Below are 27642 nucleotides of genomic sequence, written 5' to 3'. Positions count from 1 at the left end.
ATTTCTTCCAAAATAATAAAAATGAGGAGAATAACTCTTTGTTTCTCCATTTTTCCGCTTCTTACTTAGCGCTGTCACGGTTGCTAGGCGACAGGATATCTACATCCGACTTCCGGGTTTTGCGGTCGTCGGAGGAACCCTCCTCCTTCAACCGGGTAAGGAGGATGCAGACCCTGAATTTGGACACAGCCATTTTGGCATTTAAGCAGGACTTTTATTTTGGTGGGGTGATGTGACATCACAAGGCTGCTTCAAGCTCCTGCAGATGTGATTCGGCTGAGGAAAGGTTTGTTTTTCTCTTTCAAAGGTTTTATGTCAACGCTGCACATATGAGCTATCTTCAAATTATGTGAAATAGGTAAATTAATGTTTAATGTAAGATTGCAATGCTTCATCTAATGTCACTGTGCATTATTTCTGAAAGCGCATCTTAGTAATAGAAAAGCTGCATCTCATTTCTCTTATTATGAATCACTTCATAGTAAACACAGTTATAGATTACAGTTGCTCTGAATATTAAATACATATGGCATTTTTTTTTTTTTTTTTTTTTTTTTTTTTTTAGTTTTTTGGGCTAATCAGTTGAAGGCTGTTAACTCAGACAAAGATGACTGAATGCACTGACTACTGAACAAAGGAGTTAATTTGAGAGGCACCAAGAGATTCAGTTTGGAATTATTCTTTTTTTTTCTTCATTTTCATCATGACAGTACAAAAACTGGTGAAGCAGCTGCGATCCACGTGACACAATTATAGAGATGGCGTTCATTAAAGAGGAGAGTGAAGACTTCAGGATTGAAGAAGTATTCAGTCTGAAACAAGAAGAGACTGGGGAACAAACAGGTTGGTTTTCATTCTCATTGGATCCTTATTAAAATGTCAGTCTGATCAACCCAACCAATGCTTGGACCCATTTTAATGTGGGTGTGGAAGAATTTTATATCCAAACTTGTGGTTTGCTTTTAATCTTTTACTGAATATTGATCAATGAGCATGTTTCGTCACACTCGATGGGCCTTAATGAAACTTGTGTAAATATATCAGCAAAATTTGAGTAATTTTCATGTAATACAGACCTTCCCGAAAACTCTCTTCTGGATTTACAAGAGCTTTGTAAATGTCAGATTTGATAGTTAAACGTGTATGTTAATCAATTCCAATCATCGTAAGTAGAGCGCATGTGCCCAATAATCCCCAGCTATGAATTACAGCTATGAAATTGCATGTCCAGGTCAGTATTAAAAACAAATTAACAAATCGTAAACATGAATAAATACGATTCAAATTAAGTGAGCTCTGACATTAGTTTTCAGTCCCATAAATGTCAAAATTATGTGTAAAATAACTGCTTCGTGTTCACTGTTTAATTTAATAATAGATAATTTTTTACTAAAGTTGTTTTGTTGTTTGATTAAATTTTAAAGACACAGACAGTAGCAGGTTTTTATTGGCTATAACCTTTTTAATGTGGCTGACACTCCCTCTGAGTTCAAACAAACCAATATCCCGGAGTAATTCATTTACTCAAACAGTACACTGACTGAACTAACAACATCACATAACGAACAACAGACTGACTCGTTCACGAGTCAAGAACCGTTTCTGTCAGACGCATCCGATTCGAGAAGCGAGGAGCTGATGATACTGAGCATGTGTGATTCAGTGGGAAGCAGACCGACACACACAGCGTCTGAACTGAACTGATTCTGTGCTAGTGTTATGACCGCGGGTAAACCGAAGACTTGAATCAAGGGCAATCATCGCAAATGACGCCATTACATAGAGCGCAAAAGAACCGGTGAACCGTTTTCTTCAACTGGTTTATTGAAACGAACTGTCCGAAAGAACCACTGGTGATCCGAACACCGATGCAACCGGTTCTTCACTCGTGAACGAGTCAGTCTATTGTTCGTTACCTGGCTCGGCTCGGTGTTCATCACAGCAGTTCAGCAAATGTACTGTTTGAGTACATGAATTACTCCAGGATATTTGTTTGTTTGAACTCAGAGTGTCAGCTACATTAAAAAAGTTAACAGCTTAAGTCATTTGTGGATTAATGCATATTAGAGATAAAGTCGAATAGAAAATAAAGTCGTTGTTTTTGCTATTTTTGGACCAAAATGTATTTTCGATGCTTCAAAAAATTCTAACTGACCCTCTGATGTCACATGGACAACTTTGATGATGTTTTTCTTACCTTTCTGGACATGGACAGTATATCGTACACACAGCTTCAATGGAGGGACTGAGAGCTCTTGGATTAAATCTAAAATATCTTAAACTGTGTTCAGAAGATAAAAGGAGGTTTTACGGGTTTGTAACAACATGAGGGTAAGTTATTAATTACATAATTTTGCCATCTGGGTGAACTAACCCTTTAAGGGAGTCTTTTTTTTGACTTCACTAAACAAATGTGCTGTTACAATCCAGCAAAAGATAAAGATGCAAACATGTAGGTCAAGTAAAAAAATCTGTATCGAAGTTGATTATTAGCCTACTCTTGAGAAAGAGTTTGATCGTTTTTACTGTAGTAACTGAACGCAACATGCAGTTTGAATGCTGAATGGAGGATAAAAGACAGTCATAGCGGAGAGAAGTGTTTAGAGAACTTGACTCAAATATTCACCTGTACCTCACATTAAACAGAGAAATAGTTTCAGAACACTTAAAATATAGAGCACAAAACTTTATTGTGCTTTATAATGTCTATGTGGCTTTCATGGGGCATAATGATAGAATAGTTTATGCACTATATCTGATTTAAATCGGTCTCATCTGACTGATACCCAGATCTAGCAGGAAATGCCAGTATCTGAGTGATACTGAACGTCGGATCGGCGCATCCCTAGTAAGCATGTGATGCATAAAATAATGTGATCAGCAACAATAAATGGCAATTAAATGAAAACTACCTAATGTTACAGAGAGAAATGTCTATCAAGGATGTGGCAAAGGGCTGTCTAAGCTTTGGGGGAGCTTATGGACGTGATCTACTGCATATTTGCTTTGATCATCCTACTGAACATGATCCAGATGTAGAACCTGAAAATTTGGTTTGTTTAAAGGTAGAGGATATGTTCTTTATTTTGATGTATTGCATGTTCAGATGTGAAAATGAACAAGAATGCTTGCGGTGGCTGGCAACTTTTGGAACAATTTGGAAACAAGCAGAGTATGAGTTTTTTTTTTTAAGTACGTAGTGGCATCTGCTGTTCAAAACTAGTCAAATCACCTTTACTTATATAGTGCTTTAAACAAAAAAGGTTGTCAAAACACCTGAACAACATTAATTAGGAAAACCTTGTCAATAATGCAAAATGACAGTTAAAGGCAGTTCATCATTGAATTCAGTGATGTCATCGTTCAGCTCATTTCAGTATAAATTGCTCTTATTACTAAGCTCAGAATCGTCTCGAGAGAGAATTGCTATGCATTTGGAAAATCTCAGAATCTATGCGATCATTTCTCGATTCAAAATGCATCCATTTATTTTCTCAGCCCTAGTATTTTGTCCAGTCTTTCACTCACAATATTGATTCTTCGGTTTAGTTTCAAAGATGGGCTACTTGAGCCTTTTAGATGAGGTTGTTGTGAGTTTTTAACCTGTGCTCAAAACCACTCACTTTATCCAACCAATGTCTTGTAAAAAAATCTTTGTTTCCAGGCAGACTGTTTGAAAACCACAGTGTGTTAATTACTCCTGGAGGTACTACCTTTTAAAAGGAAATGAGATCTATAAACCTTGTTAGAAAAATGTAGCTGGTGGTGGGCGGAGTCCCAGACCCTATCGCTCTCTCGGAACCAGTCCGATGGTATCCTCATATGCAGCGGGATGCAACCGCACTTGTGGATCCAATCCCTGACAATAAGTGGTTATTAGGGCTTGTTTGTTCCACCCACTTGTGGCCGCGAGGGTTCTGAGCTTAAGAGTATAATCATTAACAGACATTTTGCCTTCTTTTAACTTTTTGAATTGAATTGAAGAATCCCAGACAGGCTTTCCACAGACTTCTCTGAAGTGGTCTACAAAGCTGGCGTAGGCCTGAAAGACAGGGTTATTCTGGGTCCATATGTAATCGGCCCATTGAAGTGCTTTACCTTGCAATTGGGAGATGAGAAATGCCACTTTGGATCCGTTTGTGAGGTATAAGTGCGGTTGCATCTCCAAGACCAGCAAGCATTGGAGGAGAAATGCGCTGCATTCCTCTGCCGAACCAGAGAAGGGCGCTGGTTTGGCCATGGAACTGGTGTGCACAGTGTGACAGTGAAGAAGTAGTGGAGTTGTTGCTGGAAGTGCTCGCTGGTGGTGAAGGTGATGGAGTCATGGTGAGTGTTCGACATAAGGTGTCAACGATATCTTGGAAGGGGTCTGGATGGCTCATGCTTGTGTCTTGGTCCAGTCTTCTGTTACGGTACAGAGGGGTCGGAGACAAGAGATTACAGGGAATGGTTTATTGACACAAGCAGATTGGTGAAAAGTGACTGAGGAGAGACTGAGAAGAAATACTGTCCTTTGAGTAGAGCAGAGATGAGATCCAAATGGTGATTGAGGAGATGGAGAAGAGGACAAGGGAGACACACACACACTCACGGAGGGAGCTTGGAGACGTTGGAGACAGGTAAGTATAACACATTGAGTCCTTAAAGTCAGCAAGTAGGTGAGTCCTATAGAAGACCCCTTTGCAAACACGTGATTACGACCACGTGACGACGCCATGACGTACGGCAGAATCACCGGAAGCACAAGCTAAATAGTAGTAGATGAGCGGGAAGTTTCAATCAGTTTAAAATAAATAACACAAAATTTTATGGCTTCTTCTATTGAACAAGCTGTCGTACCGTTATCGGTCGAGGTAGGGCATCTGGTAGGTGCTCACAAAGAACGGTATTTGGAGATCGCAGGATTTGATACGGATCTTTATTCCTCCGTTTTCACGGACCTCATTAAATCGCAGAGTCTATCCGACTTCATTCCACACGATATGTACCACTATGTGGTAAACAGGGTATCCCCATACACTGGTGCTGATCTCAAAACTGTTAAAAGTCTGGATGCTTACTAGTTCTTTGTAGCTGGCTGGGTTACAGGTGCGCGATGCTACTCTCACAGTGGGGGAGGTACCTCATAATGGCAAATGTAAGCAGTCAATCTAGGGTTTATTTTGTATTAATATCTATTCTTTACTTAAGTAAAGATTTATATAACATTTAGCCTATCTCTTTAGAGGACATGGTTGTTCGTGGCTGCCCACTTACGTTACCGTTGTTCACTGGGTGTGCCAATGCAACTTTGACCGGATAGTGGTGGTGTGAGTGCCTTATGTGCTGGATGACGGGAGTGCTGATGAGAGGCAGGTGTGTGTGATCAGTACTCAGGTGAAGGGAGTGTGCTGTGATTGGGTGGTGTTGGAACCTGGCGTGTCTGTGATAGTATGATGCACATTTAAGACAATATTCAGAAGCTGAAAAAAAGAGGGTCAAATGCTGGTTTACAAACAAACTATTACTAAAATACTAGCATGCTTGAATATAAATAGTGAAGCCGTAAATATCAATATACATAGTCAAATCAGTAATAATTTCAGTATCTTAAACTAACTCAAACCAGAAGTCATAGGTCAAAAGCACTAACCTTATAACTAAACAGTTTTATTTATTTAGAATGTTGGTGATTTTGATCTGACTTACTGTTTGATTTCACCTGCTAAGTTATTGTAGGTTGTCTATGGTTACGATCCCCTCAGCGTCTAGGGGTAAAAAGGGGAAGTAACAAAAAGATAAAAAGGGGTGAAGAGGCAACAAAAGGCGAGAACACACTTCAATCCTCTGTCCCAGAGTGAAGAGGACACCCAGAGAGAGAGAGAGAGAGAGAGAGAGAGAGAGAGAGAGAGAGAGAGAGAGAGAGAGAGAGAGAGAGAGAGAGAGAGAGAATTTATTTACAAGACAAAAGAATACAATACAAAAGGGAAGTGAAGGCTCAGGGGAGGACAAGGCCTAAAATAAACAAAATAGTCCACTAACTAATTTAAGAAAGAGCTCCAACTAACCTTAAAATAAAAGAAAGAGCCACAATACCGTTTGCTCAATCACAACCTGGAACAATATCCATTAACAGTCCATGCAGAAACAAATTAGCTACTGCTAAACACAACTATAATCTCTGCACAAAAAGCTAGCACAAGATTCAGTCTGGAGCAGGGGAGAAGTGTTTATTCAGGCAGAGTCTGAACTGCCCTTATATCCTCTTGGTCTTCAGGCACTCACTCACAAGTGAGCTACAGGTGGTGATGATCAAGAGCAAAAGCAAAAAAAAAAGGGCATTCAACCACACCCACACCTGTTAACAACAGTGAAACTAATTTCAACAATAGTGGTATTAAAAATAATTATATGTCCCTGTGAACGTAACATCTATAGTTGTTCTTGATTTTACCTGTTAATCAGACCCCCCCATTATGGGACTCGAGGCTTAAAATGACCAACCCATACTCAGAAATCGTGCTCTGCATTAAACCCATCTGAAATGCGCGCACACACACAGAGCAGTGAACACACACACACACTGTGAGCACAAACCTGGAGCAGTGGGCAGCCATTTATTCTGCAGCGCCCGGGGAGCAGTTGGGGGTTCGATGCCTTGCTCAAGGGCACCTAAGTCGTGGTATTGAAGGTGGAGAGAGAGCTGTTCATGCACTACCCCCACCTACAATTCCGTCCGGCCCAAGACTCGAACTCACAACCCTTCGATTGGGAGTCCAATGCGCTAACCATTAGGCCACGACTTCCAAAAGATGAAAAGTTATACACAGTGTGACCGGATATACACAGTTATACACAGAAAAGAAAAGTAATGGGTAGAAAGTCACATGCTTTATGAGTTTCTATTTAAAATCTGAAGAAGATCCCATGATAAATGAGATTCCTGCAACCATTTTTCTGAGACTATGTCTAATTGTTGTCTGCAAAAGGTTGTACAGGGTATTTACATAGAAGCAATAGAGGCAATAAAAAATATTATAGAAAATGCTGTGTGTTAGTGACAATGTCAGTATATTAACTATCTTTCTGATAAATCATGTCGAAGTTAATAAGAGGCTGGTTTTGAGTTTAGGAGCCTGATGGCCTAAGAGACTAAACTCCTCCAGAGTCTCTCTGTTTTTTGCCATAAGACTACCGAAGCGCTTTCCAGATGGCAGCAATGTGAAAAGATGGTTACTGGGGTGGATAGAGTCCTTGATGGTTTTATCAGCTCTGCTTTTGCAGCCTTTGAGGTAGATGTCCTGCAGAGAGGGGAGAGCAGAACCAGAAATGTGCTCAGATAAGTGCAGAACTCTGCAGGGTTTTGGAGTCTTGACTGGAGATGTTCCCATACCACACTGAGATAGTAGTCAAGTGTAGTCAATACACTTTCTATGGCCCCTGAATAGAAAGTTTTCAGGATTGCTGGTGTGACCCTGAATATCGCAGATGGTACAGTTTTTGCCTGGCTTAATTAACCTGAGTTTGAATGTGTGTAGTCCAACTCAGGTCCTCTGAGATGTTAAGACCAAGGTACTTGAAGCTGCTCAACCTCTCCACAGGGGTCTCACTGATCATAAAAGGAGTATAGGACTTCTGAAATGAGTATAAGACCAAATCTGAAATATCCTAAAATGGCTGTTTCCAGCAATCTACCTCGAAATATAAACATTGTAGAAACATTTTTTCTAATTGGTTTGGAGGTTACCCCAACAGCAAATGTTTGATTATATCCTTAATATACAGCTGTTCTCATGTCCAATTAGGTTTTCTTTTATGTTTGCATTTTTTTTTTCATATCTGTCATGATTATTCTGCTAATTAAAAGGCTGTTTATATGCATATTACAAACATTTTATTAGGCAATTAGTCACAGAAAATTCCACTTGAAGTGGTGAAATTATGTAGTCCGTGACAGACAAATTGTCTATGTGGTAATACAGTACATCAAGCAGGACATCCATATGCTCACCCAACATTAATCGACCTCAAATATGGCTTATCATCTGAGATATGTATGTAGTAGCAACTTTACATGGCAGCTCAATCTAATATTAGCCTAGAAAAAAGTGTGCATGTTTGTGTGGAGTGTGGAAGCTGAACGCTACTGCAGGACAGATGGAGGCGCCAGTGTGATCATTTGCTCTTAAAATACTGTATCATTTTTGGTCATACAGATTAGAGTAATGCATCTTTTGTATCTGTAAAGACTTTACGTTTATTTATTTGCACTCAAAATAATAACGAAACACTGCAATTTTGTAAAATAAAGCAAACAGGATGTGCTTTCTGTCATCTCGGACTCTGTGAACTTGAGCATGTCACTTCAAAACTTTGTGTATACGTGCCTTATTACAGACAAATAAATATATAGAGAGTTAAACTTTTAAATTAACCAATTCAAACAGAAAACAAATATCCTCACATTATGTAATTCGTATGAAACATGCATACAAGTGATGCGGAGATGAGTCACTGTCACAGACTTTATCTTAAACCGAAAACAGAAAGCACTAGTGTAACAATAAATTACAACATTATAATAAATTAAAACATTAATGCAGTGTACTTGCTGTTTTTCCCCAATAAATTCAGAATTATTATATTTTGCAGATGCACTGTGGCAAGCCTTTATCTGAATGCGATTGAGCACTTATTAGGCTATGTAGGCAATTAGAGGCTCATTATTATGATTGTAACGATATTAACTTCCTAATCATCGGGAAGAAGGAGGCGGGAACCGGCGCACAATCAATAACACTTTAATAATTCAAAAATAAACAAAACAAAACAAATAAGAGCCAAAACATAAAATAATGTCCCAGGCCTGGTCCTCTCTCGTCCTTCACGGTCGTCGCTCCAGTTTTATATCCTTCCATCTCCTACGTGGGACTCGATACTGGCGGTGGGGCGCAGGTGCAGCTCATCTTCAATCACTACACCTGGCCTCACTCCTCGTTCCCACGCCTCTCGGCCCCGCCCCACTCGCCACATACCCCCATCGCCCCTCGCAGGCCGGGGGGTACCTTTGAGACTGCGCTCTACTCCCCCCCCTTTCACTCCGGGGGGGGACCGCTCACGGGGACCTGCGGGAACCTGGGGGTAGGACAGACGAGGTGAAAGAAAAGGAGTGGAAGGAGGAGCGACAGGGACGAGAGAGGGGAGAGAGGAAAAAAAAAAATTCCGGTTCCCAGACGCACTGCTGCTCGGCCCTCCACCAGCTGGGTGATCTCCTCCGCGGTGCCTGGCGGTGGCACTGGACGGCCCTCGGCGGACGACACGACACTCCTCCGCCGCCCGATGGACGGCGACGGCTCCTCCGATTTTGGGCAGCGGCAGGAGTCCCCCGTTCCCTGGCAAACGGCGCCGACTCCTCCGGTCCCTCACGGACGGCAGCCGCCCCTCCATATCGTGGGCGGCCGGCAGCGAGCTCGCCCGTCCCCAGCAACTCGCTCCAGCCCACCGCCTCGAGCGTCCATCGCGGCACATACTTCGCCTGCTCGAGGGCACCGCGGATTCACCACAGCGGCGAAGGATCTTCAGCAGCGCGTCCCTCCTTCTCCCAGGTTTCGGCACCACTGTAACGATATTAACTTCCTAATCATCGGGAAGAAGGAGGCGGGAACCGGCGCACAATCAATAACACTTTAATAATTCAAAAATAAACAAAACAGCGCGTCAGTCGCACAAATAAGAGCCAAAACATAAAATAATGTCCCAGGCCTGGTCCTCTCTCGTCCTTCACGGTCGTCGCTCCAGTTTTATATCCTTCCATCTCCTACGTGGGACTCGATACTGGCGGTGGGGCGCAGGTGCAGCTCATCTTCAATCACTACACCTGGCCTCACTCCTCGTTCCCACGCCTCTCGGCCCCGCCCCACTCGCCACAATGATTTATATGGTTTATTAATAAAAGTGCGACTAATAGTCGACTAATGCTGAAAATGAATAACTTATAGTCGACCAGAAAAATCTTTAGCTGAGGGCAGCCCTAATGCATACTGACTAATTGTTTATGAGAAGCGTACATATGAGGATGAAAATAACTGAATATATAGTCTACTTGTTTAATTAGTGTCACTTAGCCTGCATTTTAAAAACCTTTATTTGAATGCGGCAATTAACATTTTCATTTCAAAACCTTTATTTGAATATGGCAATATAATATTGTGATCTACAATATTTCTATGAGCCACTTTGTGTATAGATAGTATGATGATATCATCCATAGCAATGAGGTCAACCCTGCCCCTTTACTCTTGACTCAGCAGCATTGTGAATAGGTTTTAAGATAAAACTATTTCCCTAAACACTATTAATGTTATTTAGGAGATCTCTTAGTGGTAAGATAAAATGTTTTGTGAATACGGGCCCTGATCTTGAGAATGTGCCAGAGACATTGCTAGTGGAACGTGTTTATCCTCTGGAGTGTTCGCCGTTACTTCCATGTTTCGTATACATAGATTGGGTTTTTGGACAACAATGATCTTAAGAATTTAAAGCTGATGAAGCTGACAAAGATATTAAATTGCTTTTGTATGTTTTTCTTGTTTTAGACTTGACTGAGGAGAGTCAAGAGCTGAAGAAAATTGAAGAGAAAGAACAGAAAGAGAAAGATCATGATTTAAAAATTGGAGAAAAGATGGAATCTAAGAATTTTACCTGCAATCACTGTGCAAAGAGTTTCAATCATGAACGAAACCTTAAGGTCCACATGAGAGTTCACACTGGAGAGAAGCCTTACACCTGTCAACAGTGTGGAAAGAGTTTTACTCAAAAAGGAAACCTTGAAGTCCACATGAGAATTCACACTGGAGAAAAGCCTTATATTTGCTCACAGTGTGGACAGAGTTTTATACAAATAAGCAACCTCCAATCCCACATGAGAATTCACAGTAGAGAAAGGTTGTACACCTGCCAACAGTGTGGAAAGAATTTCAATCAAAAGCAAAACCTTAAAGTCCACATGAGGATTCACACTGAAAAGAAACATTTTATCTGTAAACAGTGTGGAAAGAGTTTCACTGAAAAAGGAAACCTTGAAGTCCACATGAGAAGTCACACTGGAGAAAAGCCTTATACTTGCTCTTGTTGTGAAAAGAGTTTCACACATAAAAGCAACCTTAAATCCCACATGAGAATTCACACTGGAGAGAGAAATTTTATCTGTAAACAGTGTGGAAAGAGTTTCACGCAAAAAGGAAACCTTGAAGTCCACATGAGAAGCCACACTGGAGAAAAGCCTTATACTTGCTCTTGTTGTGAAAAGAGTTTCACACATAAAAGCAACCTTAAAGCCCACATGAGAATTCACAGTGGCGAGAGCTTGCCAACAGTGTGGAAAGAATTTCATTCAAAAACAAAACCTTGAATTCCACATGATGATTCACACTGGAGAGAGACATTTTATCTGTAAACAGTGTGGAAAGAGTTTCACGCAAAAAGGAAACCTTGAAGTCCACATGTGGATTCACACTCGAGAGGCATTTTATCTGTAAACAGGGTGGAAAGAGTTTCACTCAAAAAGGAAACCTTAAATTCACATGAAAATTCACACTGGAGAGAGGCCTTACATCGTGTGAACACCGGAAGCAACAGTCTAAAGTCTGTCGATTCTGGATACGACAAAGCAACCATTGCAAATCATTTGAACGTTGTGCCACTATGTCATAATTAGAGTGAGGGAGTACTTTCCGGGATTTGCATCATGCTTTATTCAGTGTAGACAGCGTCATGATGTTGTCACGCTAAATATTACACATACACAACTATGCCGTAAATATAGCATGACCATTCACACCAGAGAGAAACGTTTCATATGTGGTCAATGTGGAAGGCAGAGATGTTCACAAGTCTTCAACTTGGAGTCCGAGTTAAGTCTGAAGTCTTTTAAATTAAATAGAAGACTTTTATTAAAGATAAAAAAAAAAAAACTGCACACATCAGCTGTTGAATAAAAAAGGGGATGCATGGAAATCTAATTGTAATGAATTTAATCATTACTAATTAAATCAACACATCTACAAGAACAATACAAAAAACTTCAGGTAAGAATAATCAGCTTTATTATATGGCTTTTTAAATCACTGTTGTCATTATAGTAGTTACTTAATACAGGTTTTGTGGAAGAATATATTAAAAAAAAAACTGCAGCTCGAAGAGAGCGTTTTAAGACTGGTGGAGGACCTGCAAATAAAGACTGTGACAAGATGGATGAGTTACTGACAGGAATAATGGAGATCATACTGGATGATGACCATCTGGATCACACACACCTACATTAAGTATATGATTTTTTTGGCATTTGCTTCTGTCATCTGATGTTAAACATTTTCCAATTTAATCTGTATTTATTTGACCATAAATTAACTGTTCTTTTTTTCAAGGAAAAGGTCAGAACAGAACTGTAGAGTTGGAAGGCAGTTTAAGGTCCGATTTACTTCAAACAAAGTTTGTTTCATACTTCGTTTGTGGGCAAAAAGAAGTTTGAAAAGGCTGAGCGACAGTATAGTGTTTCAGAACCTTTCAACACACCCACACTGCTGGATGCGAAGTGTAGATTCATGTAAATAATTATGTTGCCCCTAAACACAACAACGACGAAATGAAGTGTAGGCAATGTAGGTGTGAGACTGGCTCCAATGGACAGAATATTATAGACAAAAGAATAATGATTAACAGCTGTTTCTTAGACAAGTGCACAGTTTCTTAGACAAGTGCCATGTTTGCAATACAAAAGAACCAAACCAATTCCATAATCAGTCCTTTATGGGAAGTGTGAAAGGCTCAGTCTGAAAGCTTTAGCATGATGTGAAAAAAGTTTACTTTCATTTATTTCATTAAACTGGATAAACTGTTAAACCTTTTTATGTGGTGTCATGATTTACTTTTGATAAAAACAAAGGTTTATTGTATGTTTGTTTGGCATTTCATTTATTGTATACCCTTTAAATAGCAGCAGTATGGTGTAACATTTATTTGAAACTCATTTGGTACTTGCTACCTCAAAACTTTTACTCTTTAATTTCATTCTTTACATGGCTTTGGAAAACTTGTCTTGGGTGTTTCTGTACATAACTTCTTGCATAACTCCCGGCCATCGACACCAAGCTTTATTGCAATTTCTTTCTAGGAATTAAATGCTTTCTCTGAATCTTTAAAGTCTCTCCGGAAGCGATCGTACAGATGCAGATATATCTGTGCAATATCCGCTATTCAACACTCCAATGTGTTCATGATGCTAGTGACTAGGATATGTTGTTCTCCTGGCCGTCCTTCATTGAATGAGAAGCAAACTGGGAAATTTAATTAATAATAATAATTTACATGTCAAAGGAAGTGGAGTGTCAGAACACGTCCACCAATTGTGTAACCGCTAAGGAACTGTTACAAGGCGAACGAGATAAGAGACATGTGGATCCATCTGCAAGGCTTTATTTAAAGACATGGTCATCACAGGCAAGAATCAGACAATGGCAGACAAATATATAGAGTAATTCAAAACACAGGCGATTGATCCAGGTGAGGGGTAAACCGTATCCAAACAGGGCAAGATGAGAGGGATAATCCAAGACAGGTGATATACTTCAGGACAGATAGAAATCATACAGAAATGAGAAATATTGGCTAGGTTCAAGACACAAATGACTAAAGGAAGCTGACAAAAGTTCATGGACCGGATTTGTGACTGGACCAATGGAAGCCCAAAGGTGCTTAGAAGCCAAAATGAACTCACACAGAAAGTTTGCTTTGGTCAGCTGTTTTGAACTGGCAAAAACGATCTTTGATTCGGCCTGATTTTGTTCAAAATTCTTTGATAATTTTGAAGTATATTGTGGTCCTTACCCTTCCATATCCTCAGGAGCAAGGTTGGCAATGTCTGCCAGTATTGGTCACCAAAAGAAAAGACTTGCTGTCCATGAAAGGCTAGATAATGAATTCCATGAACACAAGTTGAATTGTCTTAAGGAGCATGAATTGATACTACAAGTAGAACAAGCTGAAGATGGAGAGAGAGATGCAGCAGGCTCAAATGTCTCAATACATGAATCTGAAAGAAATATTCTTTTATTAGGTCAAGGTGGGTGTTATGATGATTTCATAACATATACTTTTGACATTTTATTTTCTCATTACATGTATAAGGTCTAAGCAGAAGATAAAAAGGTAAATAATGTGAGAATATATATTTAATATGGCATAATGGAAAAGCATTTCTGTATGCATGTCCTTCTCTGAGGTCTGTTGTAAATTGATTTGTCATCCTCTTCTATTGGGGGATCAGGGCATCCTTGCTGTTTTAGGTAGTTGTGAAGAACAGCTGTTGCAGTGATTACAGTGCAGTATCTTGGTTTGAACTGGAGTGTTTTCCGAAGGTATTGAAAGCAACTTTTCCAAACACCAATCGTGTGCTCTACTAAACTCCTTGTGAGCATATGAGCCTTGCTGCAGTGCGGTTGTTCAGCAGTTACTTCTGCACATACCCACCGTCACCAAACAATATTACATCATGATCTGCTCTTTCAAACAGAGTATACAGAGATGAGTTGAGGAAAGTTGGTGAATCAAGAGTCAAGAATCAAGACCTTTCCAATGTGCAACAATGTTTGAGAACTAAAACTGGCGAGTGCATAAACCTTAGAAATGTATAGATTTATATTTATAGATTATATGGTCTTAATTCACAAATGGTCCTGAATACAATGTGAATGACTTTATATACTGTTGGTTCACTGACACCACATAGATCCCCAGTTTCTTGATGGAAGGCATCACATGCCAAAAACTTTAAAATAATGAGCACCCAGAGACGAACCATACTAAAAGTGAAATAATTTCCATTGCATTTACATCATGCATGCAGAAACAATCTCAAAAATGTATTTAATCAAAATTTTGCAATGGATTATTTCTGTCTGCAAGAACTCGTCTAGCTGGAGGTAAGTGTTGGTTTTCATTGAAAAAGTCAAAGTAATCCACGTGTCCTCCAAATGACATTAATGCGAAGTTAAACCTGCCTCCCCGTAGGTTTCATTTAAACCTCAATTTAATCTTGAAGTACCTCTAGTCTCCCTCCAGGAAATCAGCCTATTAAATTAATGGACTAGACCAATTCTAAGACCATGACAGAGAAAGCTAATTTCTTTTAAACTGGGGTCTCATTTATAAACGTTGCGTATGCACAGAATGGGCATAGAAAAATGCGTAGGAAATGTCCATGCACATATCAGGATAAAATAAACTAAAAATAAACTTGGCGTAAATATGTATGCACTGTACGAACATTCTAGACCATGCATATGAACTCTTTTTCCTGGAGTGAGAACAGTAATTAAGTAAAAAACAATTTTAAACTGTTTTCATGTCGATATACAAATTTACATTAAATAATACACTGATACCCCTCGGGACCATGATGACCACAGGTCCGATGACGTGCCGGTGGCGGTAAATCACAACTTAAAACATGTTTTCATAAAAACATTAATTGCTAATAAACTTTAGTAATTGTATGAGGTGGCGTGAACACTGATTTTGGACAAAATATTAACACCATCCAAACAGTGAAACCACATAATAAATAACCGATCTACAAACATTTCTAAATTCATGTAAAACACACATTTTTTTAAATCTATTTTATCTGCACTTATATAACAATTGTTCATCTTTGTTCATGTTAATTTCCACATTTAATAATACTTTATTAAAATCTTGTTAATATTAGTTAATGCACTGAACTAAAATGAACAATGAATAGCTTTATTTCTATTAACTAACATTAACAAAGATGAATAAATACTGTAACAAATGTATTTCTTACTCATTGTTAGTTCATGTTAGTTAATGCACTAACGCTAAATAAATGAACCTCATTATAAAGTGTATGAATGTTGTTCTCCCGAGGCATGCTGTCGAGCATCTGAAAAGCCACCGTGCGCAACAGAGAACACTCATCGACAAACTCTGCTTGATACTCATTTCCGCTTTCGTTTCAGCGCTGGACGCAGTGGGGTATCTGGAGCTGCCTCCGCCATTCTTTCAAATCGACTCTCTGTCAAGAGACCCGCCCTCCTCTGACTCTGATTGGCTGTGAACCTGAAACAAACCAATCAATCCACCGATGGCAGCGAGTATTACCCAATCAGGGGCAGGATAGGACGAGTCTTCACAGAATGCCGGTGGGATTGATCTGCATTAGATGCTGCTTTGATGATAACTCCGAAAATACGGGACAAACCCCGTCCCGTATTGATTCAAAACGGAACGCGCTATTTTATTCTCAAATACGGGACGATTACGTATTTTAAGGGACGGGTGGCAACCCTAGTCTCAGTATTAAATCTGGTGTCACGTGGATGGGAATATGCATAGTAAAGCAAGGTGTCGTAAACTCCATATAGGGTTATTTCTGGGAGGAGACAAGGTGGAGATGCACGTATGCAAAATTTTTTGGGATTGGGATTTATAAAGGGATTTTTGTGCAGGTTCTGGTGTTAATCTAGTTTTTGTGCCTACATACGCTTTTAGGATGAAATCTATGGAGAGTTTTATAAATGAGACCCCTGGTCATTTTAGTCTAGAACGCGGAGAGAGATCAAAAATGCTGGTCACGACTTAGAAGCAAAAAAAAAAAAAAGATTTTTAAAGAAAAATGTTGGAGGTTTTGAAAAACAAAAACCGAAAGGAGACTGGATTTCCTTAGCTAAAGTAAGGAAAAAATTTAAATATTAATAAAAAAAATATTAATGATAATAGTAGAAATAAAAAAAAATAAAAATACAACGTTCAAGGCACCCACTCAGTCCATCTAAACTCTGTAAGATTGTATTAGCTCATTTATTTTGAAAAGAACCAGATATAAAGATTCTAATTGCTTTAATTGAACTGATTCCAAATTTAATTAGTTTATACTTCATCAACGGTTCGTCCAGCGAATGTTAAAATCAGTATATCTTTACAATTCTGTTTATATTACTTCATGGATAATTAGAATACAAACAGGATGATAATTTATACATTATGAGCTAGGTATCTCAGGATCTAGGCAAAGTTTAATCTTAAAATAAACCACACAAGACAATACTACTTTATAAATTAAACAAGAATTATTGAGCTACTTTATTACATGGAACTAAAACCTAATGGACACACACACCCACACACACACAGTTACTGAAGAGAATGATAACGGATTTGAATGAAGTCCCAGGAGTTAGTTATTCATTAGAGCGCACCAAAAAAAATCACAAAAGCAGAGATGTCTCATCTTTACTGCTTAAAATCAATTTGCACTCATTTCAGCAAGAAATTAAGTTTGTTTTACTTGCATTTGCTGAAAAGAATGGAGTTCAAGCCATGGCGAAGACGGAAGAGCAGTGCAGCGCATTTAAGCGACACGACAGATCACCACCTGTCAAGACACAACAAGACAAGACACACAGAATTAGTTCCAGCATTGGGATTTTATCGGAGCAGATTTGGTCCATCCCAAATCTTCCAATGGGATGCTGTTGCAGAGCTTAGACATGCCCCATACTATTTCTCTTTGTACACTTATTACACATTATGTGACATCATCACGTGAGATGACCTCCTTCGTGGAACTTTGGTTAATACCTTAAAAAGTGTTATAATATGCACACAATACACAATTTGGACATTTCATTCGCTCTAAGTTTAAGCAAATAATGTGAGCTTTCGTTCAATACCAAACTTTCCAAATCTTACACACATTAATAACACTAAATATAAACAGGTGTTATAAAAACCAAATATAAAACATTGGTTAAAGCACATCAAACATATATAAGACTGTGACAAGTGGGGTGGGGCCGAGAGCTGTGGGAATGGAGTGAGGCCGGTGGAGTGAATGGAGATAAGCAACACCTGCGACACCCACCGGTCTCGAGTTCCACGGAGGAGATGGAAGGATACAATAGAAGAGCGACAACAGTGAAGGACGAGAGAGGACCAGGCCTGGGATTTTTTTTCTCTCTTTCTTCAAATAACAACTTTAATTTCAAAATAAACACAACACAGCTCGACAGCCCCTCGCGGGCGACTGCCGCGCACAAATAAAAACTAAAACACACAAAATAAATCCCAAAATGGCACTAATGCTGGTGTCCTCAAACGTTAGTCTGGAGACCTACAATGGTTCTCGAAGTCAGAAAAGTCATAACAGTGTTAGAAGAATGCTATCTGTGGTATATTTCCACTGCAAAACAATAAGAAATGCCGCAAATTGCAAATTTTGAGAAAAGCCGCAACAAAATCAGTAATTTTGATTAAGAAAATAAAAAAAATCGTTAAATCCTGGAGGGACTGGCTAAAGCTTGGCAGACCTTAATGGTTACATAGGTGTTTGTATTCGAACATTTACACGAATTTGTGATAATTGTATTATTTAGCCTAATGTTGATTTTCGGTAATAGTAGCTATGATATTGGAAAATGTATTTAATTGAATGGAGGTTGGAGTAGACTAACTTATCTGTTAAATATACAAATTCAGGATTAATAGCTCCTGAATTTAGGACACAAGCAGGCAGGACATGGGATCCTGCTCCACCTCTCAAATTGAATAAATATGTAGGTCAGTGGTTCTTAAACTTTTCAAAGTACCCTTTCAGAAAATATTAGGCTCTCCAATTACAAATATTGACATGGCTTGTGATGGGCATCGTGTTATAGACTTACTGTAATGTTTAAGGAGGAACAATGTGACAATGGCAAGACACAGCAGTGTGCAAAAACACAGTTTTTTCATGCACCTGTCAATTTTTAGATTTGGGGCTTTTTGATTAAAATTAAACAAGTATTTTGAAAATTGACTTCATCTAGTGTTCAGATTTTTGTACTAGAAATGTATGCAAATCAGCCCATATTTCATTAAATAATGTATCATTTGCATATTTAAACAACATTTTAGAAAACTTGTAATACAAAAAATGTTTGCAATTAGCAATGTAATTAATCAACTTAGAAATCCTATTCACCAGCTGTGTCTTGCCTTAATCTGGAGGTTTAGCCAAAGATAAATTACAGGGATTTTCTTTAAATGATTTTATTGTATGTTTAATCGTATCCTGAGTACCACCAATAGTGAGCCACAGCTGGAGAACCAATGAACTTTGACAAAACAGTCCTGACATATCGATCACTGTCAAATGTAGCCCAACACTTGGCTCATGTTTTACTTTAGGTTAATAATGATATAATTATAGACTAAGGTTGTCTAGTAAAGCAATAACCCCTGCGAAGCCTTGTTTTCTGTGAAGCTTTATCCAAAACTATGTACAAAGGCCCATTGTGACATCTTGATTAATCTCTCTGCTTTACTTAAATGTATCATCTTAATTTGTATTATACTGCGTTTACTTCACTACCACCTCCTTTTTAGATTGCTCACACATCAGACTTACTGACTAACTTACTGAGTAATGATCTATGAAGAAGATGTTTCCTTCCTCTTCTGTCTTTATTTCTATTCATACCTCTGTGGGCAGTTTTTGAGTCCAATGACCTTGTTACATTGTGATGATATATGTTATTCCATTTGGAAAGATATTTAATTAAAGCCACTACAGTTGCAGCTTGATGTTGAGCTGGTATTAAAAAAATATTTTGAAGGTAGTAAAAAAGGTAGTAAAAGGTATTACATTTAACTTACGAAGTTCTGTATATACCCTGTGAGGTAGGGAGCTATGTCTTTGTGTTTGTGAACACAAAGAGAGAGTTTAAATAACTTTTTTGATGGGGCTGCAAGCAGGGGTCTTCTAATGACTGGGCCATACATGTGGTCAACCTATTTTTCAAAGCACTGATGGTTCACAGGTTTGGTTTCTATGAAGGTATCAAATAACAAAACTGAAATAAAATCAGAAAGAAATAGAGGAAAAAGAAAGGCCTTTGCTCATTTAGGTAAAGCTAGGAGATACGACTAAGCTGTTATCACTTGTTTAAAAGAATGTACACTAAGTAGACAGCCTAAAGGCCCTTTTTACCGCCGCGGGTAACCTTTTGGCCGCTGAGTGGCGCTTTAACCACAACTTATCAAACAAGCGCATTACAGCACATTTTCACAAACAAACGTCAGTTTTGCCTCACTGTCGCTGATGTGTTACATTTGACGGCTTCAGTCACGGAAAATGAAAGAAAAAGACTATAGTTAAAATATTTAATATATTTAAAATGTAATATTCACAGATGAAAGTTTGGTACTTATGAAGTTATGTGCATTTATTAGAACGAATTCAAGCAGGATAAATATCAAGCCTGTGCCTGAACCTGTGATTATATTTTCTCTAAGCTACATGGTATTAAACCATATTTTAGATGTGATACATTTAAAGGTCTGCAGAATTATTTATATTATATGAATTATGTGTTATATTATTCAAAAGAAATTGTGGTTTACTTTGCATCGGAGCATTAAAAGTGGAAGCCTATTTTAGGGGGTAGGCTACATGGATTAACATACAATGTCAATATTTTCATATATTATGCCTATATTTTAATTTATATTTTAAAATTCCTTTAATAAAAAAACTTGCATTTCTGTCATTCGTTACCTGTACTTTATTTTGACAGATAACTTCTTGGGAAAAAGACATTTGTCTGTATACTGATTAAGAAATTATTGCATGTTTAAACGTGAAGCGCTGTATAATTTAGTTCCCATTATTTATGCCTAATTAGCCTAAAACAAGAAACGAATAAATTAAACCTGCATGATTTAGCGAAATCTTTCAAAAATAGAAAGAATGGACGGATTAATAAACCGTCCTCATGATTAATCTCAAGTTCTCTAATTATAAACAACAAATTGCACACAATGTAAAAAAGAGCTTCATTAACTGACAACATAAGTGATTTTAAAGGGAGCCTTCTTTACTTGCTTTTAGCTCGCCCAGGCTCTAAGAATGGTAAACCTGACGTGCTGTCGCGGGTTTTTGAGGCTGAGGCTAGTCCCACCCTCCTGGTGGCCATTTTGCATCCCGAACGGGTTGTGGCTGCGGTCACCTGGGGGGTAGAGTCCAAGGTCCGCGCGGCACAACGCCATGCTTCTGTTCCCACTGGATGCCCAGAGGGTCTGCTCTTTGTACCTGAGTCAGTCCGAACTAGCGTACTTCAGTGGGGCCACTCTTCTAGTCTAGCTTGCCACCCTGGAGCAACTCGTACTTGTAGGTTAATCAAGCAGTGGTTTTGGTGGCCGTCCGTGCCGTGCAGACTAATGGTCAGGCCAAGATTTGGAGAGAGTCCTGCACTGTGTGGCGTCTGCTGAACCGTCATCTTGGAGTTCCAGGTTGACCATGGTAGAGTATGCGCATAACTCCCTCCCGGTCTCATCTACGGGTTTGCCCCCCTTCCAGTGCTGTTTAGGCTACCAGCCACCTCTATTCCCCTCTCAAGAATCCGATGCCGTTGTTCCCTCCACGCATGCGTTTATTCAGAGATGCCTCCGTACTTGGAGGATCACCAGAGAAGCCCTCACTCGGACTGACGAGAGGAACAAGGCATCGGCGGACCGTCACCGTACTAAGCCCCCACTTTACGTGGTCAGAGAGTCTGGTTGTCTACTAAGGACATTAACTTAAGACTGCCCTCACGTAAACTGGGACCCAAATTTGTTGGACCATTTATCATAGCAAAAGTTACGGCGGCTCATTGATGTTCAGTGTAGGGGTAGAGGTCATCAATATCTGGTAGACTGGGAGGGTTATGGTCCGGAGGAGAGATGCTGAGTTCTGGCTCGCGATAATCTGGATCGCGCTCTCATTGATCAATTTCATCAGCGTCATGGTGAGTCCTCCGGGGACGCCAGGAGGCGTCCCTGAGGTGGAGGGTACTGTCACAGTGCAGGGTGCCGTCTCAGCTTCCCCTGTGGTCTGTGTTGTCCTGTCTGTTCAGTAGCTCGTAGTCTGGGCAATCAGTGCTGATCATGGCGGGGTTGATCACGAGCTGATTCTTCCCCACCTGTCGCTCGTTCCCCCACTCCCTTATATGTCTCTGCTTTTCTGTCTGTGGTCGTGAGTAGATTGTTTTGTCTTTGCCCATGTTTTGCATTATTCTCATTATCAGTCTCACCCTCTGTTCTTGTGTCAAAGGATGCGTAATTCGGAGATCCGGCCAGCTCGGAGATCTCTGTGTGCACCAGAGCATTTCATTGTTGTTTATGTTATTTTGTGTTTTGTGGCGAGAATAAAGATTCTCCTTTTTCTTTACTCTGCATCTGAGTCCTCTGTCCAGTACGCACCCGTGACAAGAATATAGAATTCTAATGGATAAACTTAATTGCAGTATTTAATAATATAGTCTTAGCTATAAACAAACAAAAAATTATAATAATTTAAAGCTAAGCATAATGTAAGGTTGGGCTTTCTCATTCTCTCGCTCAGGAGAAATCCGTTTCCATATTCGTGATGTTGCTCATTTGAAGCTTAACTATTATTCATGAGGTAAAATAGGCTTTGTTGTTCATGCATGTTTCAGTATCAATGTAAAAAAATCATAATTAACAATATGTGGAGTAAATGGATTGCTGCTAACGCTGAATGTCTGGTGAATGACTGCTGTTTCCAGTGAATATGTGCACGAGACACCAGCTCGATCAAACAGCAGAAACAGAAAATACTCAATTTTGGTCACACATAAGGCATAATTAAAAAATGCAAAGTGTTAGTTGTTTGAAAAAAATCAATAAAAACAGAGTTAATAATAATTATTGCTAAATGCTGGACCGTTCCCATTTCGCTCTGCATATGGAACGTGAATATTTTTTTAAAACCAAGAATTAACCGAAATGAAAATGAAATGAAAACATTTAGCTTTTTATCCATATATATATATATATAGATGGATAGATAGATAGATAGATATATAGATAGGCCTTATATTTATCTACTGTTTAATAACAATAGCGTGCATATGATCCTTTGTGTAAAGGTCTACTTTTAATTTTTGATGAGTAGACTGTAGCCTAAGACTATCTTACGTTTTAAAATTAACTCACTGTAAATGTTTGAATATTTTTTAAAGAAATTACAATGTTATATCATAATGTTATTGTTGTTTTACTTCTTCCTTTTATTTCATTTTACAATTACATTCATTTCACAATCCGTCCCTTTGCGCCACCTGGTGGTAGTTTCGCAAATGATTTTAACACGCGACTGAATTACAGTGGTACACGCGGCGGTAAAGCCCAATTAGGCTGTCTACCAACTGTAGCATGGTCATGAAACCTAGGGAGACTGTTAGCTGTGCTAGCAGGGACACATCAAACACCTCAAGGTAATCAACAGAAATAATATGAAGTGTTTCTCGTCTGCTCAGGGGCCTGGTGTAAGAAGGGTTTTAGAAGAGACAGGCCACTAAAACCTGTACAATTCATTAAGGTGACAACAGTTGCTAGAACTTATCTAACCTATACTGAGAGGGAAGATGTGTCACAATGCTGAAGGAGAGAGAGGACTCAATTTTGAAGGCAGACAATGTCTTTAATTAATCTTCGCAGGGTGAAATAACTCAGGCTGTCTGTCGCTAGGCAACTTTTCAAACAGAAATGTCTTTCAAATAACCCTCTAGGCGCCAAAGTAGAGTTTACTCGACAAGATGTGGCACTGAATAAAATGGCCGATCTTGTCAAATAGGGTGTAAAATTTCACTTTACACCCTATTAAAATAGGGTGCACCAGATGGCAGACATGTAATACTTCATCTCTGACTCAAAAAAAACATCATGCTTCTATACAAAATCTTCGAGCTAGAGCGCATTGAACCAGTGCGAACAAAAGCGGAGCTAGTGTGAGAGTGAGCCATTTTATCAGAGCAATATTGTCAACGTCAGCGAGTATTGGCATTAGATTATTATTATTATTATTATTATTATTATTATTATCTAATGGCATCAATAAAGCTTACCCGCGATGAAGTGTTGGGACTTCTATTCGCGGACCCTGATTCTGAAGGGGAATATCTGCATTCAGAAGAATACTGTGATTCTGAAAGTGAAAGTATAGCCCTACACCAAGCACAAACGGTGAATCATGTGCCCAATGTAGATGGTCCTTTGCCCAATGTCAGTGGTGGGAACGATGTTTCCTGGGGTCAGAGAATTTAGCAGTCGTGTTAGTGTTGCGGGGAACGAGGCGGGAGATTTTTACCGCGCTAGACATGTAGCTTTGTCTTCTGACCGTGTGCCTCTCCGCAATCGCGGCGACAGTATTGTGATGGAGACTTTGTCTAATGCCACTGGGTATGTTAGACGAGGTTGAAGTATTCACTGGACAGTTAGGGGGCAACATGGAGGCAGGGTGGGGAGTCGCAATGACACTGACAGTAGTCCGAGCTGTGCACACTCGGCGCCCGCGAGGCAGATCTGGCTGCGCTGCTCGTAGCAGGAGCAGAGGCGGTGTGACATTGGTCATAGCTTTTGAACTAAACGGGTCTTGTCTACTTGTGTTTATGTGTCATATGAATAATATATATGTGCCTCATACATGGAATCAGAGTGCCTGCAGTATGTCATAAATTGAAAATCTCTACAACAAAAAGCCACCCGCTACATGCATTCAGTTTGTTTCTACCATTTATAAGTAATGATTTACACAGTTTGTTTATTACTTACTATTTACCTGAGCATTCAGTATTTTTGCAATATAGCACACAGAAGGTGAGGGACATTTTGGGGGGAAATAAGTGCTGCATTTGATCATTTAAATGTGACTTTTCATGAAAATTCTATAATTCAAGATGGCCGCCACCATATGACGTCATAATATGCAAATTAGATGGGAAAATGTAATCCCTACATAAACATTGGGTCATCCTTAATATTTCTATAATTTACAAAAAGTCTCTATTTTTTATCAATTTTAAGATATAGCTTTTTGAAATTAAGAAAAAAACTCTGGTGCCTAAAGGGTTAATCAAAGGAGGTTCGTCAGTCTGCCAGTTATTGAGGTTCCCGGGAGAGCAGAGAACGGGTCCGGGTGAGCGGATGGGGATAGCCAGTGACAGTCAGTGGGAGGCTGGGTAAAAGAGAGGTTAGCGAGGGTTCAATGCACACCACACGACACGATAAGGTAGGGGAGAAGAGCCAGTATCAGGAGTGTATGCGAGCATAAGGAAATACTCTGGCAGAGAAAAAAGGAGAGAGAATGCTAGAAATAGACGGTCTACAGACCAGAATCTAGAGCGAATGGAAGCGATGGTGCCATGGAAGCGAGGGGTGATGGAGTGAGCTAATGCCCTAACACCAATGTGAGCGAATAGTTTAGAGGAGTGCCCCCATTGAAGTACGCCGAGCCGCGCAGATGGTGGAATGAATAAACGGTCTCTCAGGCAAGAGCGAGGGGTGATGGAGTGAGCTAATGCGCGTTTAACAAGACATTCTATTCCCCAAACATCTGCGCCCACTAATATGCCCTGAGGAAGAATCTCCTCCCTAACAGGAGTGACCTCGGGAGGAGCGAACTGCCGTGAGAGCGCGTCTGGCTTCATGTTCTTAGAGCCGGGTTGGTAGGAAATGGTTAAATCAAAGCACGCAAAGCCTGACCAGCGTTAAGTCTCTGAGCGGTGCGAATGTACTCCAAATTCCTGTGATCGGTCCAGACCAAGAACGGCACAGAGGCACCCACTAACCAGTGTCGCCATTCTCTGATGGCCAATAACTCCAGGATCAGGAGCGTATGCGAGCATAAAGGAAATACTCTGCAGGAGAACAAAGGAGAGAGAAGGCTAGAAATAGACGGTCTAATCAGAGAAAGCAGGTGCAGGTGTAGAGAGAAGAGAAAGGGGAGAATGAGATGAGTGGAAGTGTGTGAAGGAGACTAACCAGAAGAGGGAGACAGAGACAAGGGGATACCTGGTTCATGACAAGATGGTGATGGTCAAATAACTAAAATAAGGAAAAGGTAAAATAAAAATGTCCTAATAGCTTTAGAAAACCAAAAGGAATATTAAAAATACACAAAAGTCAAAATAAAAATAACATAAATAGAACCAACATATGTGAGAAGGGACTAACCTGAGTCTAAACGGGTGATAGCACAAACAGGAAGTTAAACCAAGAATGAGAGGGAGAGAGAGAGAAGCTGTGTCCCAAAGTTGCCCAAAGTCCACGGACTTCGAAGACCAGGCCTCCGAAGTGCACGAAGGGCCCTCCGAAGTGCGTGAGATGCTCCACCTTCACTGGATTTCCTAGTTCCGCCTAAAGGTGTTTCTGATTAGCGCTCTGTCGCATAGCAACGGTGAGAGGAGAGCTGGCATCCTGGCATATTTATAAAAGTTATGGGGACAGCATTATTAATATTTGTTTTTATATTTTATGTTTTAATGGAGGAGATGGGGGGAATGTTGACTGATATCTTACTAAGATGCGTTTTTAAAATAGTTTATCGTCTTGACCATGGTGAACTTATTTAAAAAGGTTTAGGCAGTTACGTAACTATAAAGATAAAACTGAGTAAATGAAAACAAATGGAGCACTTTTGTTCAGCTCAATGATGTCACTGTACTATGTGGTTTTTTTTCTCACAGGACAGCAGCACTATATAATAATATGGTCTTTTGATGCATTGTTGTACATTAAACTACCCAGCAGTATATTAAGTAGGCAACTTTAAATGTAATAAACTTGAACAAATTCAGAAGTAAAATGCAACATACACAGTTCTGCAGCAGTAACATTAGTGTCATGACATTCAGCCAAGTATGGTGACCCATACTCAGAATTCGTCTTCTGCATTTAACCCATCCAGAGTGCACATGCACAGCAGTGAACACACACACACACACACACACTGTGAACATACACCCGGAGCAGTGGGCAGCCATTTATGCTGCGGCGCTCGGGGAGCAGTTTGGGGTTCTTTGTGCAGTTGAGCTCAGGGGCCCCCAAGTCGTGTTATTGTCAGCCCTTGATTCCAACCCACAACCCTAGGGTTAGGAGTCAACCTCTCTAACCATTAAGCCACGACTTCCCCATACAAAACCATTCTGATAAATTATTTTTTTCAGAACAATACATACTTTCACTTTTACTCTTCATGCCTTAAATATATTACAGTATGCAAGATAATACTTTCACTTAATAGGACTGAAATTAAAATTCAATAATTTACTCACTCTCAAGTTCCTTTATACAAACCTTTCTTTGTTCTGCTGTGGACAAAGATATTTGGAACAGTGTTTGTAACCAAGCAGATCTTGCCCCCATTGATTACCATATGGAGAAAAAAAATACAATGGTTGTTAATGGGGGTTAAAATGATTACTGAATTAAAATCTTTGGGTGAACTATCCCTTTAACTAAAGTTCTAAATATGACTAGTACATTTCCTCAATGTGTTATTAGTAGTTACTAAAAGTAGTGTCCTAAAGTAGCCTAACCTGATTTTACCAAGTGAGACATGTTCCTGGGACAACATCGTTGTTGACCCTGGAACAACATTGTGATTAACCAATCAGATTTGAAGAACCAGTTTATAGATTTTGTGAAGTTTATGCTTAAAATCAGTGTTTGGTGCTTGTACATCAGTGTCATTCATCTATCATTTCCTCTGATTTTAGGGATTACTCATGGTTAAGGTTAGGTTTAGGTGTAGGGATATGGTTA

General features: G+C 39.5%; 1 pseudogene; it reads left to right on the top strand.

Moving 5' to 3' along the window:
• Positions 1-202: 202 nt before the first annotated feature.
• On the top strand, positions 203-12948 carry LOC113047479 (gastrula zinc finger protein XlCGF8.2DB-like; annotated as a pseudogene).
• Positions 12949-27642: the final 14694 nt, after the last annotated feature.

Source organism: Carassius auratus, chromosome 28 (assembly GCF_003368295.1).
Source record: "Carassius auratus strain Wakin chromosome 28, ASM336829v1, whole genome shotgun sequence".
In the NCBI taxonomy this organism is placed as follows: Eukaryota; Metazoa; Chordata; class Actinopteri; order Cypriniformes; family Cyprinidae; genus Carassius; species Carassius auratus.
The sequence above is the reverse complement of the archived record's forward strand: the minus strand, read 5'-3'. Positions and strand labels throughout refer to the sequence as shown.